Below are 19,747 nucleotides of genomic sequence, written 5' to 3'. Positions count from 1 at the left end.
CGCGGCCTGAAAAAATGGAGGCTGGGTGTCATGGCAACGGGATGCGGCTCGGAGATGTCGCTGCTTTGGGGTAGGCCGCAACCGCGGGCGACGCCTTTGTAGTGAATGTACTGTACGTCCAAGGGTGGATGTAGCTCGTCCCGCACCCGTTAATATGCAGAAATACACATTGCCCCTTCTGCGCCCCGTCGTTCACTATTTTTTCTGGTACTCCTACAGATTATGCGGGCGGCCCTTGGCTACAGCTGCGCCTTGCCAGGCATCTTGTGATAAGGTTCCTCTCCCGGTCAAAAGCACGATTATCCGTATGGTATATTTTCCTGGGGGTAACTGTCGGTGTATGCAGTGAGCCCTGCTTCCAGATCAACGTGCACAGGATTGCATCTCTGCCACGAAATTCTGTGCATGCTCCTTGAGAGGCAAGTTTCACTGTGCTCAGAGGAATTTGCTCCCAGGTAAATGTACATAGGATTGCATCGGCGCAAGAATCCTCTGCAAATTTACTGAGAAACAAGATTGTTTATTCCAAGAACTGACATGCGTTAGCAGCGAGTTCAGCAAGACTCCCTCGGAAGTAGGCTTAGGCAGGATAGCAGCCCATTCAGCACATTTCATTATAAGTTTAATTAATTGGAAATCCCACTGTATTCAGGATGGTGTGCATTGGATTGCTGCCTTGGGTGTAATATTGCACTATTAGTTGTTGCTGCAGAAGCAATAGTCCATAGTACCTTTAATAGACTTACTGTGGCATCAGAAGTTTTTGTGAGCTAGTGTCAAATCATCTTCATGAAGTGACAGATATATGCTTGCATGGGGAGTTGTAAAACAGAGCCAAAAATGTCATAAAATGTGAGAGGTGCAGTCATTACTCATGCAAATTGGAAGGCGTAGAAGTCCTCCTTTCCATTTGGCTCCACCTGTTCATCATTTATGTATATATCTGCCAACTGAATGCATCTGATGTGGTGGACTCTGGTCCATGAAAGCTTATGCCACAATAAATCTGTTGAGTCTTTAAAATGCCCCCAAATTCCTTGTTAACTGGTTGTATTGCAAGGCTTAATTTATAGCAGCACTTAGCCCTAGAATCTCTTCTTAGGGATCACGTCTATGATAAGTGATATAATAAAAAAATGAGAGTATAGAGATGGGAAACCTGCTGGATTCCAAATCCCATCAGCCACAGCCAGCGTGGTCAACCATCAGGGAAAATGAGAATTGTACTCCAGCAACATCTGGATTGCCACAGTAACTGCACTGGCCCGACAGCACTGGCTGCCAATTAGTTTCTGGGCCCAATTTAAAGTGCTGGTTTTGACCTATAAAGCCATAACTCAGGACTCTAATACCTCAAGGACCGCCTCTCCGCATATGAACCAACCCTCATCTGTGCCTCCTCCATGAGAGGTCCAGAGGGTGGCAACATGAGAACAGGCCTTTTCTGCAGTGGGTGCCCCTTTGTGGAGACTCACCTGGCACCTTCGTTATATATTTTTCAGCATCAAGCAAAAACACTTTTTCTCCCAGGCCTTTGGCCAATTAAGCAATCTGGGCTTTTAAATGGGTGTATGTTTGTTACTATGTTATGTATTTTTGTGTTTTTTATGTTATAACTGCTCTGTGATCCTTGGATGAAGGGTGGTATAGAAATTTAATACATAGTAAAGTAATAATTCAATTGAGTACTTTTCTTTCATCAGACTGGGATTCTCAAGCACTGGCAGACCTGATTTATAAACACACAATGAAGTTGTGTTCAAACAATCACATCTCAGCGTAATTAGCCAAGAGGATCTGCTTGATTCTGAGCTGGTCTCAGTGCTGTCATGTGGTGGCATCAGCACCCATTTTGAGCTGTATACCAATTTGGTACAAATTGGGCTTAGCCATTCTGCTACCACCACCACCCCCTGTGAAGAAGCAGCCACAGCTGTGTCACTCTCCAGCGTGTGGAATGGGTTGGGTAGGATTGCATCCCAACTGTGCAAGCCTTATTTTGAACTGTTTGTATGATTCCTTTTAATTGATTTTATCCACTCTATGCTTTTTTTGTAATCTTTATGTGCACCACTTATAAACATTGGTGACTAAGCAGTATATAAACAGCTTAAATTAATAAACTGGGTCCAGCTTTAAAAGCCTGAATGTTTTTGAGGGCCAGGCAGCATGGGTTTGCACACATTACTAGAAATCACAGCAAGATATGAAAATGACATTGAAGTTGTTTGATTGAAGGACACATCCAGTCTTCTGAAAGGGCTTCATTTCAGCATTGTATATTATTGATGAAATTCAACTTCCTTTCCTTTTCCTGAAGCTTAATGACTTGACAAAAAAAGGATCTTTTTGTTGCCTTCTGCTTTGCATACTGAGGGATTTGAAGAGGTGACAATCAGAAAGCCCCCTGTGAGACTAGCCTGCTTTATTGTGCAAATTTTCCAGCCTTGATAATTTTTTTGCATTGTTGTCTGACTTGGAAGGAGCCTTGTCTCTGGATGCCTCTGTAGTCCTTGTGAGTTCACAGTGAGGGATGCTGTGCTGTGACTGGATCTCCTGAGGCAATTTTCATCTTCTAAAAGTAGATACAAGGGGCTCAGTTTAGATCAGGGCCACAGCATAGGGGAGAGAGGGAATTGAATTCATATCCTTCCCAGCCAGGCGGACAGGTGCAGTACAGGTGCCTGTATATATATTTTCTCTTCACAGATAACAGCAGCTTTGATGTATGTGTGTGTGCTTTGGATCTGGGTCACGGCATGGGAGAAAGTATTAGATCTCTTTCCTCTCATCATGGAACATCTAGTTTGACACTCAGAAACATAACTCACATACGTTCTGCATATGATAATTCAAAATAGCATTATCTGCTATTGTTAGCTGTTCTAATTAATGGGCCACACTTGTCAGATTGCATATAATCTTCAATTATATTCAAGCCAATAAGTCTTTCCGTAGTAACATCCCTTTTAACCAGGACTAAAAGTGCAACCCTATTATTATTATTATTAAAATTTCTATTCTACCCTTCCTTCCAAAGGAGTCCAGGGTGGCAAACATCAAAATGTTAAAATAATGCAATTTAAAGAACATTACAAACATTTGAAAGTGATCACGTGCCCCACTGTTACTAATGTTAAGGTATCTTTTAGCCATCAAATGCCTCAGTAGACATTTTAGAACATTTTAAAATTTATCCTGAAATTTCCTTGGGGTAGGGGAGCACGTGCTTTGCATTTTAAAATTCTCAGGTTCAATCCTCAGCATCTCCATTTAGGGCTGGGAGAGACCCCAATCTGAAATGCTAGAAGAGATCTGCTGCCAGTTCACTGTAGACAATATTTAGCTAGATGAACCAATGGTCTGGCTCAGTATAAGGCAGCTTCCTATATACCTAATAATGAGTGAGACAGATGCACCTATATGTTTCTACTCAGAATTCAGTCCCTGTTAAGTTTAACAAGGTGGACTCCCAGGTTAGCAGCAACCTACAACAAATTCTGAACAGAAGGAACTCTGTTTTGAGCAATTTGCTATGCATCAGTAAGGCTGCCTGGATAGGGGTATTGTTAGGTGGTCGCCCAGGTCCTATGGGCTTAGCTATCCTGCCCCCTTCCTTCCCTTTTGAAACACTGAGCACACTGCAAAATGCAGTGCTGAGACCCCAGACTCCTACCTATACACACCATATAATTAAAGCACATGACTTCCTTCAGAGAATCCTGGGAACTGTAGTTTATACCTCACTTAGCAAGTACAGTTGCAAGGATTCTTTGTCATGTACTTAAAACATATGATGTGTGCACAGCTTATTTTTATTGACCCCAAATATTTGTGCAAATTTTGTGGCAGGCCTGAGTGCTCTGAGCACCAGGTGACACTCCTGTGCATGCTGCAGCTGCTTTAAATTTAATTTTTTAACAAATAAACTTGGGAAGGTGGGAGGTTCCAGTTGTGTTTGTTTGGGTCCATGGGTGCATTTGCTGAGGATCACCATGGGTTAACAAAGCACAATGGCTTTAGGGCAATTCCCTTCAACTCTCTGTCAGATCCCAGAAGGAAAATAATTGTTAGCCTTGATAACAGAGAGGACAACAATAGAAACAGGTCACACAGGATAAGTATTAACCTTTGGACACAATATAGTCAATGCACTAAAAGTTGGGGTGGGGTGTACGGAAAAACCTTTGAAATATTCTTTGGCTGACTTGGCTTTTATGATAAGTAAAATATGGGTACCTAGAAAGTAAGTTTTGGGAGAGCTGTTCTCAGATCATACGCAGGAAGTCTAGTTGGCACAAACCCTCTGGAAAAGGGGTCTCTGCTCTTTCGGTGCCTGTGGACACATTTGCAAGCCAGAGAAACTGCAGTGATGACTACGCACATACCGCAACCTGTTTTATTGGCTACAGAGGAATGCTTCTTACAAGCCTTATTTCAGCAGGGGGATGGGCACATTCTGCGAGTGCCAGGGAAGACTCCTCCCTGTAGGAGCATGCTGGTGACCCATGATCTGGAAATGCTGCCAGAGAATTGCATTTTGGAAGAAAACAGGCAGCAGGGGGCAGCAGCATCCCGTGAAAGCTTTTCAGTGGCGCACATACGACTTGATAAGCGGAGCTCAGAACTGCTAAGGGTTATGATGAAACGGCAAGCTTCCTTTCTTTGTTTATTTGCTTTTGCTGGCTAAGTTTCAGAATAGCAGGAGCTGGTTCTCAGGGCATGTGTCAGTGACACATTTGCTCTTGAAAGCCACTACCCTCCCCACCACAAGAGAGACCTTCAAAGTAAGCAGGGCTTGTTGTTATCCTGCAAAGCTTTTAATAACTCAGATGCCAGAGACCACTGCCTCCTTTATGCCCCATTGGGGTATTCAGTCTCAGCCTGAAATATCTTTTGCTTAGGATCCATCTTGTCTGTGTGCAGAGTTCATATAGGGAAGACACTTTCTAAATATATAAATAGAAGGGGGGTGGGGGTGGGAAAATAAATAAATATATATATATATATATATATATATATATATATATATATATATATATAAATAGACAAGGTATCTTCTGGGCCTTTAACAGTTATACAGTTATAACTTGCTACATGAAGCTTTCCCCAGAAGGGACTGAAAAAAGCTTCACCTGTTGATTTCAGCCCAGTGGCGTAGCGTGGGTTGTCAGCACCCGGGGCAAGGCAAGTAATTTGCGCCCCCTAACCCGTGGATTTGCGCTGTCTCACCTGTAGAACTTGCTTCTCCTAGCTAGATGCTTACTAAAGTCTGCAATTGCTATTGAGCTCTCTCAGTGGGCTGGCTTTGGAAAGATGAGGTTGAACATCAAGCTGTCTTAAGTTGTGCACTAGTATTTTAACCATGTCTTATTTATCTGGGCTCTCAGGGTGGTTAGAAAGGTAACGAGATCAGGGCTGCCACCTGAATAAAGACATCTTAGTCAATTCATCCTATCAGCTGGATCAAGAAATCCTATAGTCTAGTTACATCTGTGTGAGGGGATATGCTGCCATATCCTACGGCTGGCATGACTTGAGCATAGGATTGCACCCTCAGCTAATTAAATTTGCAAATTAAAAAAATTCTGCAATACTTCATTCGTCTTTTAAGTGCTACACATGTGTGTTGTAGCAGTTATCATCTCCAGCGTGTGGCAAGAGGGTGCCTGCCACCTGCATTTTTTATGAGTATTAAAAATGATAGGCATGTTTTTTTTAAAAAAAATTGCCACCAAATTAGGGATACCTTTGAAGCCTTAAAAAAAAAAGATCTCTGATTGCTTGCTTTAAAAGTTGCTGTGCTAAAATTAGTATGTAACACCAGCAATGTTAGAGAAGTAGCATATTTCTATTTATTTGTTGGCATTATTTTGACACTCAGGTGTCTCACAGTGACACATTAAAAATAGAATTAGCAAAGACATTAAAATCAGATATAAAAACAACTGTAAACGAAAGCTAGAATACTCATCTGAAAATATACTTAAAAGGAGCAAGTCCTATCTACCCCACTTCAAAGATGAGCAGAACTAAGACCACTGACCTATCTAACTACCCTCCCAATTAAAAACCCAAAGAGTAGGTAAATAGGTACATTTTTTTCTGGCACCTAAAGACAAACAACAATAGTGCCAGGCATGCTTCCTTGTGGAGAGCATTCCAGAAGCGGCAGTCATTAAAAAGGTCCATTCTTGTGGCGCCACCTTCCACTCTTCCCACAGAGAGGGCACATGAAGAAGGGCCTCAGATGACAAATGTAGTGTCCAGATTAGTTCATGTGGGAGAGGCAGTCCTCAAAATACAGGGGGTCCTGAGCTGCAGAAGATTTATAGCTCAAAACCTGTATTTTGTGTTAAGCCCAGAAACTAAGCATACCTTAAGATCAACAAATTGGACACTTCATATTGAGAAGTAGCACTCACCCACTTCTGAGACTTCTTCCTTTCTTCCCCTCTCCCCCGTTGCTCTTTTCTGGGAGCCTAGTCATTACAATGACCAGGACCTGGGAGACCCGTGTTCAAATTCCCACTCAGCTTTGAAGCTCACAGGATGGCCTTGGGCCAGTCACTATCTCTCAGCCTAACCTACCTCACAGGGCTGCTGTGAGACTAAAACACAGGGTAAATGGTGGGGGGCGGGGCGGGCACACACGACAACCATTGAGGAAAAGTGGGACATAAATATAATAAATTTTAAAAATTATTTCCAGAGGAGTAGCTGTGTTACTCTGTTGCTGCAAGAGCAAAGAATCATGTGATACCTTAAAGACACATTTAGGCCCCCTCCAGATGTTTCTTTATTTCATTCATACAAATTTGTGCTTTTGATGGCGTTGGGGTGGTAATACATGCTTTCAAAGCTGCTTGTGGCTGCAACATTTTTTGGGGGCAGGAATCCTGCTTTGTTTTCAAACAGTGCTTGTCCTTTGGTTTCCTGATGAAACCCCGTAACTTTACATACTGCAAATATTCTGGGGTTTGTTTGGTTTTTGTTCCACTTTTGTTGCATTATAGGTCTGGAGTGCCACTCTAGACTACAGTGATGCCATAACATTGGTAATAATAATAATAATAATAATAATAATAATAATAATAATAATAAATAATGGGAAGCATTGCAGAACGACTAATAAAGAAGAATGATGTATGATGGTCCAGTATAGTATAAAGGTAAAGGTGACCCCTGACCATTAGGTCCAGTCACGGCTGACTCTGGGGTTGTGGCGCTCATCTCGCTTTATTGGCCGAGGGAGCCAGCATACAGCTTCCGGGTCATGTGGCCAGCATGACTAAGCTGCTTCTGGCAAACCAGAGCAGGGCATGGAAATGCCGTTTACCTTCCCGCTGGAGTGGTACCTATTTATCTACTTGCACTTTGACGTGCTTTCGAACTGCTAGGTTGGCAGGAGCAGGGACTGAGAAACGGGAGCTCACCCTGTCGCGGGGATTCGAACCGCCGACCTTCAGATAATGCATCTGTAAAAACAAAACAACAAAACCAGGCTGGAGGGGCTCTTAATATGAGTTTCTGGGCACCAGAGTCCACTTCATCCTATGCATGGAATGTTATTATCAGCTGGCCGTAGGGTGGCAGTAAGGTCAGAAAGAAACCAAATGCAGAATATGCAGATTGTGATAATTGCATTGAAGCTTACATGTGAAAAATAAAAAAATCAGTGACCATTCAGAAGCTGTGCTAATGATAACATCCTGGCATTTGTAAGCCAGGATTTGTTGCTATTGCTGAATAAATGGCACCACTTGTTCCTCATACCTGGTTTATATTCAACTGTTGTGATCCACACATCTGTGACTATGAACTTTGACAAGTGCTAGTGCCAAAACAAATGTTTGAAGAACTGCTGAGAGCACGACATGTGTGAGTATTTAACCTCTGGGGAAGATTGCATCTGATTTGCACATCTCAGTCCCCTGTGCCTCTACTCAGATGTAAGCCCTGTCGAGTTCAGTGGTGTTTTCTCCCACATAAGTGATCACAGAATTGCAGACACAGTGTTGGGTTTATAACCAGCTACCCAAAGAAAGCTATTTTCCATCTTTTAGGTTGCAAATGGCTAAGACAGGTGTACATGCATCAGACAAGCCAATACTTTTTTTCCCTTGGGAGAGGATGGAGTAGCATTGGGACTTTCATGGCCTTACCTGCAAGGGTAGCTTATAAAACCAGTCCAGAATGGGATCAGAACCAATGGAAGAAAAATGCAAACAGGGGAGTAGGGAATGTTCTGCTGAACATTGAAAGTGGTGGATAATCACACTTAGGACTGCATCATAGTTGTATTTTCCAAGGATTGTGTCCAGTGCTAGTCCTCCTCACAGCATCAGACCCACTGAAATAAATGAACATGAGTAAGTTAGGTCCGTTAATTCCAACTGTACCACTCTGAGTAAAGCTTAGATTCTCAAATGTCTAAACAAACGTTGATACCTTTTTGAAGCAAGAACAGGTTTGCAACATTTGGGAAGCATGGAAGGTAGTAGAAAATTCCCTTAGGCACACTCATCAAGAAGGTGCAGATCAGATCAGTCAGCACCACGATTTGCAGAGGTAAAATTCCTCAAGCATCTCTGGGTTGAACTAAGAATCATTGCTTCTCTTCAATACTTGAATTAAAGTGGGAGGGGGTCTGTTTCTGTGATGGCCCCTGTAGCTGCTGTCTTCAGAAGGCTTTTGAGGGAGGAAGGCATGGTGTGACTATAATAATAATAATAATAATAATAATAATAATAATAATAATTTATTATTTATACCCCATCCATCTCTCAGAAAGCTCTACCTATCTTTGAACAATTTCTATAACAATTGGTCATTATTAGAACTACTCTTTATCTTTAACAATTGGTGTCCAAGTTGCCTCCCTCGGCTTCCATCTCCAATCCTTTTTCCTTTTGTGTCCTGTCTTTTTAGATTGTCAGCCCCTGAGCAGAGGCTGGGGGTGGGAAAGACTTCTGTGACCAGAGCTTCATCTCCTCTCCACCCTGAGACCAAACTTAGGTAAAGGTAAACGTACCCGTGACCATTAGGTCCAGTCGTGGACGACTCTGGGGTTGCACGCTCATCTCGCTCTATAGGCCGAGGGAGCCAGCGTTTGTCCACAGACAGCTTCCGGGTCATGTGGCCAGCATGACTAAGCCGCTTCTGGTGAACCTGAGCAGCGCACGGAAACGCCGTTTACCTTCTCGCCACAGCGGTACCTATTTATCTACTTGCACATGCTTTCGAACTGCTAGGTTGGCAGGAGCTGGGACTGAGCAATGGGAGCTCACTCCATTGCAGGGATTCGAACTCCGACCTTCTGATCAGCAAGCCCTAGGCTCTGTGGTTTAGACTACAGCGCCACCCGCGTCCCCAGAGACCAACCTTAACCCACCTGCAAATCACATGCCATCAGGTGATTGAGAGGTGGCTGGCCTTCCGCATCTGTCAAAGTTGGTCTGCAAGGCAGGGTGAAAAAGATAGTGAAAAAAGCAGGATTGAACTCCCCATCCATCAGCTGATAGGTGGGGAATTCAACACAGCTTTTTGCCCAGACCAGCTGCATTAGCATTTCTACCTGACATCTCATATATGACATCAGGTATGGGGCTGGAGGGTGTGGTTTGGGAGGGAACAGCCTGGTGTGACAAATGCAGATGGCTGGTGGGCCAAATTTGACCCATGGGTCAGATGTTTCCCACCTCTGCTTTAACTGATCGGTGTAAGCTGTTCAGGGAGCCATTTGTCCTGAGAAGGGGATTAGAAATGCTCTTAAGAAATTGGGAGAGTCAGAAGTTGTGAAATTCAGTAAGGGCTCCTCTACCTTTCCTTCCATAATTTGAGCACTGCTGCTTCCCTGAAAGAAACCAGGCATCCCCTTCAGCAGTGTGTGTGTGTGTGTGTGTGTGTGTGTGTGTGTGTGTGTGAAGGACAGACTGGCATCTGAAATGGGTGAAGCCAGGTGGGTATGAATGAAGTCCAGCCATTGTCAAAGTGCACCAGATGCAAGGCTTTCAAACCGAAAGGATAAGGCGGCCCTTTTTCAGCTCAAAAAGCTGTTGATTCACACTGTGTTCTTCTGACAGCCAAGCGGAAAGTGCCTTTTCCTGAACCTGGTTATTTATATACAAGAACTTGCTGGTGCTCATGCTAGGGGCCAGCATGCTTGCTTGCAAAGTTATTTTCTCTCCCCGCTTTCTATTCACTCAAGGATGTTTCAGATCTGGGTGGAAGAAAATGGAGCTTGATTATGATCTACTGCAGGCATTCAACAGAACAAAGGCATTCATGTCCTTGTTTGGGAGTTTAATAAAGTCCAATGAATATCTAATTAAGTTTCAAATATCTCTGCCTCGCAGTCAGCATGGTTTCCAAAAACACAAACATTTGGGCAGGGCTTGTGTGTGTGCATGTGTTTTCCTCTCTGCTGTGATGACTGATTGCCTCTTAGCTATTCTCCCCCTTAAAATGGTACTGAAACGTATCAACGCTGAATTTCAAAAAAATGGAGATGGGGAAGCTGGGACCAATTGGATGTTGTGTTCCCTGCCTGTTGGCTGCACTGGCTGCCTGGTGCTGATGGGAGCTGAAATCCAACATCTGGAGGACCTTCGCTCAGGTTGTGCTTGCAGGTTTCCTGCAATGGGCTGGCCACTGTGAGAACAGGGTGCTGGACTAGGTGAGCCACTGGCCTGATCCAGTAGGCTCTTCTTATGTTATTATGTCACTGCTTCCCTATCCCTCTTCTTGCAGGGAGTCCACAGCAGCCACACCCTCTGACCCCCAGCTATGTGAGTACTTTGATCATTTGCTTTTTCATCACATTTATATCCCACCTTTCCTCCACAGAGCTCAAGTTGGCAGCTGTGGAGATTCACTACAGTGGTACCTCTGGTTAAGAACTTAATTCATTCCGGAGGTCCGTTCTTAACCTGAAACTGTTCTTAACCTGAGGTACCTCTTTAGCTAATAGGGCCTCCTGCTGTGGCCGCACGATTTCTGTTCTCATCCTGAAGCAAAGTTCTTAACCCAAGGTACTATTTCTGGGTTAGCAGAGTCTGTAACCTGAAGCGTCTGTAACCCGAGGTACCACTGTACTTTTATCCTCACGACAATCCTGTGAGGTACGTGTGACCGAGATGTAGAGACTGGCCCAAGGTCACCCAGCTTCTTGGCTGGGTGAGGAGTTATACCTGTATCTCCCCTGTCTTCATATTTAACCATTTACACTATTTGTGATTACTTTGATTGTTCATAATCTATGCACATGGCACTTTGCAAGGAACAGTTCCGATAAGTCACTATCTCCCAAGGGACTCACATCCTGAGTGCTGGCAATTACATATGTTCCATTCGGCCCTATTTAGTAGGGCTGGTCCCTATTTTGCGGACATTACTGCCCCTGTTTTTGCAATGGTCATCTAATCTAGCCTCCAACCTAGTGCACTGACAGATGTCTATCCAGTCTCTGCTTAGTAAATGCTGCCAGGGAAGGACAGCCTACCTCCAGTGACAGCAGGCTGGTAAAAATGTTGTTGGTGTGAGTTCCTAGAGATGGTATTCTCCTGGGTCTGGCTCTCACCCTGGCATCTCAGTCAGTTTAATCTCCCCCCTCCCTTTCACTTTATCTTCTCTCTCCCTGACATGCATGTAAATGCACATAGGTGAAGACTTACACACACTTGCACACAGCTTGCCATTCTGCCCGATTCCAAGACAGCCTTTTGAACTGTTGATAGCAGATTGTCAGACAGGGCTTGTGTAACCTGTTGCACTCCAGATGTTCTTGCACTCCAAATCCCATCAGATCTAGCCAGCATTGCCAATGGTCAGAGTTCCCTATCCTTGCTGTAGGACAAACCCAGGAGTCAGCAATTTTTTTCAGCAGGGGTCCGGTCCAATGTTCCTCAGACCTTGTGGGGGGCTGGACTATATTTTTAAGGGGAAAAAACAAATTCCTATGCCCTACAAATAACACAGAGATGCATTTTAAATACAAGGACACATTCTACTCATGTAAAAACATGCTGATTCCCGGACCATCTGCGGGCAGGATTTAGAAGGCGATTGGACTGGATCTGCCCCCCCCCCCCGGGCCTCAGTTTGCCTACCCCTGGACAAACCTCTCCCCTCTCCAACACATATTTAACCAAAGGACTGCACACTTTATTGACTTTTAAAATAGCACAGGACCTGCTGTTGCAGAGTAAATGATCACGTCATGAAAGCAGATGTGTAAATGGCCTTGGAGAGGCTTGGGCAGGTAGCCCTTGGTGTGGGTGTTGAGGGTGTTAAAAGCTTCTTTCTATCTTTAGCTGTGAAATGTTGGAAGTGATGTAGTTGTTTGGTGAGAAGGGGAAAGTTCTCTGCACTTGGAGGCGTTCTCTCTTTATGCCTGCGTTTTCAGGCTAAACCCAGCACTGAAAACAGGGTCTATGGTTGAACCCTGTTTTGCCCAGGCTCAAAATGAAGCTCATTCCTTGGAATCCAACAATTTGGTTGGAAGAGGCAGGGGTTGGTGGTTACCATCTGTTATTGCATTGTGATATTTGAAGCCGTCTGTTTAACGGTCTGCGGCGTTAGTCTTCAGCTGCATTTGATGTTGCAACTAATATGTGCAATAAGGTGGGGGGGGGGGTCAGGGTGGTGGTGGAGAGAGGCTATTGACTGTGGCACAACAGTGAGCTTTTACTTCCACCTCACTCCCCCGTTGCAGATCTGTGATCTCTCTCCCACTTTCCCTGTCTGTTATGCCCATTGTTGACTGCAGGCCTTCTGGGAAGGTGTTTTGGCACTTTGTCACATTCTCCTGCACAGTGCCTAGCAAGTTGTTAGCACTATAGGAATATAGCAGAACAGGTGAGCACCAAGGTAGCACTCTTGGGCACAACCTGAGGGTGTGGTGCCCCCACGGCATCGGCTCAAAAATCCAATTTAGTTTGGCCCACAAGTCTACAAAGGTTGGCACAGTCTTGGGTGCAAGATCTGTATCACTGGAGGGCTGCAAAGTGCATACACAGCAATATATCGTGCCTTGAAATGGTCTGGTGTTCCATCTGAGCTTATAGATGAGTGCCTGCGGGCTTCTTCAAACACCTTTGCAAAATTGATTGCAAACTCCGGAATGGAGATGCTAAGGTTGTAAATTAATTCTAATTAAAATTCACTGCCTGACTCTTTTTCCAAGATTATAGGGCTCTTCCCTCAACACACACACCAGATGGATATTCTCTGCCTATCCTCCACATTTTGATGGAGCGAATGTCTGCAGCTACCACCAGTGTGGATTTGATGCATTTGTAATGCGCATCTGATTTGCATCTTATCTCTGTTGTCTGCTCTGAGAAGATACCGGGGAGCTGGCATGCCTGCAATACAGTGATGTGTGGCTGTTTTGAAAACTGCTACCTTGAAGAGGTCACCTTGCCAGACTGCAAAAACCAAGGTGACAAGGATCTTGTGAATCAAGATCTTCTGTAGTTTGCTGTACTTTGAAGTGTTTTAATTGTTTTGCATACTGCGCATCGCCTAGAAGTTTATCGCCAGGAGTAACCTATAAAGATAATAAATAAATAAATGTCAGTTTTTCTTCCTTTATCCATCTTGTCTGGTACAAGAAATGTCTGATGATGATGTAATTCATTGTCCTGGTCTTTTCACAGTTGCACCAGTTCAGCATTAGTGGTCTCCTTTGATGAAGAACGAAAGAGAAGCATGTATGATTGCTACTATGCCAAGGCTCAGGAACCAGTATTTGAAATTGGCACCCATGAATCTGGGTGGGAAAAGGCACTGCTGCTCCCCACTTGTATTAGCTGTTTCCAGTTCATACTGTGGTCCCTGTGCGATAACCAGCTTCATATAACTAATGTGCTTAAGTCTAAGTATAGAATCATAGAATCATAGAGTTGGAAGAGACCATAAGGGCCATCGAGTCCAACCCCCTGCCAAGCAGGAAACACCATCAGAGCACTCCTGACATATGGTTGTCAAGCCTCTGCTTAAAGACCTCCAAAGAAGGAGACTCCACCACACTCCTTGGCAGCAAATTCATGAAGTAATGCATGAAGTAATGCATGAAGGGGTTAATACCATAGAGTAAGCTGTCCTACCAAGCTTAGCTATGTCCCCCTGCACCTTGGGAGGAACTAGATAGTCAAGCATTTGTTCTCCTCCAGTCTACCTGAGAAGCTCCCTGTGTCAACAGGTTTGAGTTGTTTGCTCCTGCTCAGACTGCATGGCTATCACCAGCCACCAATAATTTAGGAACTTTGATCACTTTGTAACATCTAAGTTTTACTGCTAACACAACTTTTTTTTACTGATGTATGGAAAAACACATGAACCAGACCTTTGAAGAGTTTGTAAGTGAACCAATTTCAACTTACCAAATGTGTGATTTTTTTCTGTGCTTCGGGAATTGGGAAACTAAGGAAAGAGAACTTTTAAAGTACTATTATTGTCTTAATACATTGTCAGCGAAGCTCAGATGCTGACAGGAGAAGAAGGAGTAGGTATAGGGAGAGAACAGTTAGCAGCAGAAAGCAGAGAGGAGGGGGAGAGCAGCTGTGATCTGAGCTCTGACCAAAGGGACAGACAGATGTGTGAGAACTACGATAGTGGGCAAGATGTTGGACTGCAGGAAATACGCTCTGCCAAATCTCGTACGATTTCAAAAGTGGCAGAGATGCGTGAAAAATACCGGAAGAGAAGGTGGGGGCTTCTGTGCTGTGGAAGGGGGAGGAGCTCAGTCCAGGCAACTCCATCTTCTGAGGAGGATGATGAGTAGAGGAGCTCCGTCTTAGTTTGTTGTTTTAGCGATAAATCTGAAATAATTAACAGCCAGAGTCATCTCACGTTTGTGGGAGAGACCAAGCCGTAACATAATAATAATAATAATAATAATAATAATAATAATAATAATAATAATTATTATTATTATTATTATTAATACCCCGTCCATCTGGCTGGGCTTCCCTAGCTACTCTGGGTGGTTTCCAACAAAATATTTAAATACAGTAATGCATCAAACATTAAAAGCTTCCTTAAACAGAGCTGCCTTCAGATGTCTTCTAAAAGTCTGGTAGTTGTTGTTCTCTTTGACATCTGGTGGGCGTTCCAAAGGGCAGGCGCCACTACCGAGAAGGCCCTCTGCCTGGTTCCCTGTAACTTGGCTTCTCGCAGGGCAGGGAGGGAACCACCAGAAGGCCCTTGGCTTTGGACCTCAGTGTCCGGGCAGAATGATGGGGGTGGAGACGCTCCTTCAGGTATACTGGACCGAGGCTGTTTAGGGCTTTAAAGGTCAGCACCAACACTTTGAATTGTGCTTGGAAACATACTGGGAGCCAATGTACATATATGATTATCAATAACATACTATATTCTGTATAAACTCATTCCAATTGCACGGGTTGTTTTGGACCTGGAAGAGGGAGGAATGGGGGCGGAATGGGGCAGGGCAGGCTTAAGCATGTTCTGCTAGTGTGTGCTTTAACCCAGAACGCAATCCCTGCAGAAATGGGGAGTTGCCTGGTACTAAATTAGATGTGGCAATGGTCTGGCTTAGTATAAGAGCAGATTCCTATTTTCCCTATGTTCCTATGTTGAACAGCTTTTAAAGAAGATTAGAGAAATTCATAGACTCATAGAGTTGGAAGGGACCCTGAGAGTCATCTAGTCCAAAACCCTGCAGTGCAGGAATGCTTTGCATTTCCTGGAGGATGAGCCTATCAGTGGCTACTACTCATGAGAGTTATCTATTGGAGTCTAGTATCAGAGGGCAGTATGACAGAGGCAGATGCAAGAAGCTGGGGCTCAGTAACAGGAGTGCTGTTTTGCTCATGCCCTGGTTAGCCTGAAAGAGAATGCAAGACTAGATGGGTCCCTGGCTTGAACGAACAGATATTCTTGACTATATTGCAAATCCTGGCTGCGCAATGTGCTACCACAGGGAAGATGACAAAAGACCTTTGGATTTTGTCATCCAAGCCAAACAGTCAAGTCAAACAAACACACCCACCCATGCAGCAGATCCACAAAGCTGCATTCATCTTTCGGAACAGAAAACAGAGCAATGCCTTTTACACAAAGGGTACTCAATTCAGAGTTGAGTTGCCGCATTCATACAGTAAGAAACACTGGAGTACCAAAGCGCAACTCTGTGAAGAAGCCCATCCTGGCCCTTTGAGGGGAGGACCAGAGCCAAGGTCAAATTTAATTTTTTTACTGCACCTTGAGTGAAGTGCAAAAGCGCTACTGATTTAAGCTGCTTACACTAATCCTCTCCTTCCTGGGTCACTTCCAGACTCTACTTTGCACCCTCCTTAGTGCTTTTGCCTGGCTAGAAATGTGTCCTTGCCTGGGTGGAGGACCGAGATGTGTGTGTCAGTGTGTGAAGAAACTAACCTGCTGTACAAGGGTAAAATGCACACAGGGCCGTCTTAAGCATATGCGGCGCTGGGGTGCAAAGATCCGCCCAAAGTTGTTGACCTTTTTAAAAGTAAATAGTTATTTACCTGTAGAATAGTTATTTTACCTTTAGGGACTCACAGTGCCAGCCAATGGGGGTGCCAGCTCCCCACACACAGGGGCTTATGAATGTGGGTGTGGGTTCCATGCTGGGGGGGGCACAGCTGCCCGCTGCCTCACCCCACAGTTCGGCCCCGGACTCTCAGCCTGGTGCCCTTGAGAGCCTGGCGCCCGGGTCCCATGCACCCCTAGCGTCAACAGTTAAGACGGCCCTGAATGCACATGTATTGTCCTGTCCACCATTGCCTCTTTCCCTGCCACCAATCACATGTGGCTCTCAGAACATTGCCCAGAAGAGAATGTGGCCATTTTAAAAAAGATGGAAGTGAGGTCTCTCGAAGGCTGCTAGCCGCAGTGGCTACGCTCTGCCCTCCACAGTTGGAGGCAGCAGTGCTTTTGAATATCACTTGCTGGAAACTGCAAGAGGGGAGAGTGCTCTTCTGCACGAAACCTGATCACAAGTTTCCCATAGTGATCTGCTGGGCCACCATGAAAGCAGGACACTGATCCAGCAAGCTCTCCCTATGCTCTTATGGATACCGACAAGCTGTTTTGGGCTCGATTTAACGGCTTGCAACTCCGCTTGGATTTTGCAACAGAGACAGGATATGAAGAGCTGTCTGTTTTTTCTTGCTGGTTTGCCTGTGAGGCAACCCAACGGAGAACCATTCACAACATTTCTGTGTTTTGAAACGCATCTTCCTCCGTTTTGCAGTAGTGGCCACAAAACAAAACCAAGCCAACTTTGTGGGATGAAGAAGGCAGCATGTGGGGTTTGAGTAGTCCAATTATGCACAGCTATTCCATCCTCTTCTATAGGTACTTTATGGGGGAAATGTCCTATGTGTAGCCTTTCCTGACCTGTTGTAGCCTCCAGCATTTGGGGTCAAAAGAAAGTGATTTAAAACAACTGTTTTTGAGATATTTCATTCCAAATCTGCTGGACAGATCCAGACAGAGGATGATGACAGGTGGGTGCGCTGCCCCCCACAACATAAATCCTGGCTACACCCATGGCAGAGAAAGTAGCCTACCATAACAAAGGTACAGTGGTACCTCGGGTTACATACGCTTCAGGTTACATACGCTTCAGGTTACAGACTCCAGAAATAATGCTTCAGGTTAAGAACTTTGCTTCAGGATAAGAACAGAAATCTTGCTCCGGCGGCATGGCAGCAGCAGGTGGCCCCATTAGCTAAAATGGTGCTTCAGGTTAAGGACAGTTTCAGGTTAAGAACGGACCACTGGAACGAATTAAGTACTTAACCCGAGGTACCACTGTATAACAGTCATGCATTGTTCCTCCTATTTTTGCCTGCAGCCCCACCCACCACCGGGATGCTGCTCTCAGAAGGTTCTCCAGAAGAACCTTAATATCTGATGAAAAGGGAATGAAATAGGTCCCCGCCCCTGCCCTAAGGCATTGTGGGGAATAAATACGGTGGCTCCCAGCACTTTTTAAAGCAACCACCCAAGAATGCTGCCTGTTCCCCTTACAGAGATTGCAGGACATTCAAGTAGGCGACCATACCACTTCCATTCTGTAAGCCGCTCAGCACGCAGCTGTATCGACATATGTTCGTTTATTTTGTTATACATTAATTAAATAGTCACCCATCAGTAAATATTCCCTGGATGTCTTCCATAAAAAGGAAGGGAAGGAGGGGAAAGAAAATATTGACAATATAAGATACAATAATTAAAATTAACAATAAACAATAAAATACAACTGTATGAGAGTGTGTAAACCTTTGCTGCAGCAAGGACAGTGCTATACACAGTTTACAACTTGGGTTAGGGCAACAACAAAGTTTCCTACAAACAACAGAGTTTCCTACAAAGTTTAAAAGCCTGGGTCTTTGCCTCAAATTGAAACCACTGCAAAGTCATCAGATGAACCTCTCTGAGGAGTCTTTTCTGCAGCTGGGGTGCCACTACCAAAAAGGCTCTCTCCTTGGGAGGCCCCTGTCTCTCTTCACTTGGCAGTGGCAGCAGAGGATGTGGTTTGACCGACAAGCATCTGAGGGCATGGAGCCTAGCAGTGCGTACCTTTAACTCGAGACATTTCCCTCCCCTTTCATGTCATCCTGAACAACAACATAGCATAGCTGAGCTTTAATATGGCACCTGAACCAATTGCCTCTGAAAAACACTGCTTGCACTCTGCTGCCCCATTCTTACCCTGGCACATTACTCGACTGCAGTGGTAGATGGTGCCCATTGGAACTGGAAGGGCAGAAAGCAAGGAGTCTGTTATGTACTGAGTTGAATAGGATCCAAAATGCAGCAGTCCGATTGGTCCTAGAACAATAGGATCCAAAATGCAGAAGTCTGATTGGTCCTAGAACAATGCAGCAGTATGATTGGTCTGCTGGAGCCACCCAATCCGGCTCCAGATAGAAGTGAATCCACAACCTGATTGGCCTACAGGAGAATTCCGGAATTAGCCAAATATGTGCAGCCCATTGTGTAAATATAATGTATATAAAGCAGATACTTTGAGGGGACTTTCATTCTTCCTCACCACTATGAGCTGAATAAAGAGCATGGAATCCACTCTCAACTTTGAGTATATTTCAGAGTCCAATCGCAGGGGGAGCCAGAGCCAATTGCAGGCAGAGGCAACAATTTTTAACTTCGACCCCATCCTCCTCCCTGCTGTGTTCTACAAAGGCAAGGCTGAGTCTACGGAGGGGGAAGGTGGCAGCCAGGACAAACCCCATGGACTGGTTCTTAGGCAGTGTTATGTACTGAGTTGAATAGGATCCAAACTGCAGCAGTCTGATTGGTCCTAGAACAATAGGATCCAAATTGCAGCAGTCTGATTGGTCCTAGAACAATAGGATTCAGAATGCAGCAGTCTGATTGGTCCTAGAACAATGCAGCAATATGATTGGTTGGCAGGAACCACCCAATCATGCTTCAGATATAAGTGAATCCACAACCTGATTGGCTTACAGTAGAATTCCAGAATTAGCCAATCATGTGCAGCCCATTGTGTAAATAATGTATATAAAGCAGATACTTTGAGGGGACATTCATTCATTCCTCCTCACCACTATGAGCTGAATAAAGAGCATGAAATCACTTTGCGACTCTGAGTATATTTCAGGCAGGCAGGTGGGTAAAGGCTGACTGAAGGCAGGCCATGGCTTTTGGGACAATGGCCCCTTGGCCCTACGGAACAACTTCCATTGCTCAAATGTACTGTGAAAACCGC

At 44.6% G+C, this 19,747-nt stretch overlaps 2 long non-coding RNA genes across 2 annotated transcripts; one reads left to right on the top strand and one right to left on the bottom strand.

Annotated features, from left to right (window-relative positions):
- Nucleotides 1-35: 35 nt before the first annotated feature.
- On the top strand, nucleotides 36-10,406 carry LOC310849997. The gene is made up of 3 exons (XR_014567182.1): nucleotides 36-455; nucleotides 8,932-9,018; nucleotides 10,211-10,406. It is a non-coding gene; the product is annotated as an uncharacterized lncRNA (long non-coding RNA).
- Nucleotides 8,251-18,356, bottom strand: LOC310849990. The gene is made up of 3 exons (XR_014567172.1): nucleotides 17,855-18,356; nucleotides 13,408-13,552; nucleotides 8,251-8,353 (listed from the first exon to the last, which is right to left on the bottom strand). It is a non-coding gene; the product is annotated as an uncharacterized lncRNA (long non-coding RNA).
- Nucleotides 18,357-19,747: the final 1,391 nt, after the last annotated feature.

This window comes from Podarcis gaigeae, assembly GCF_964106915.1.
Source record: "Podarcis gaigeae genome assembly, chromosome: 8".
Classification (NCBI taxonomy): Eukaryota; Metazoa; Chordata; class Lepidosauria; order Squamata; family Lacertidae; genus Podarcis; species Podarcis gaigeae.
Note: the sequence above shows the minus strand (reverse complement) of the source record. Positions and strands in the feature narration are given on the sequence as shown.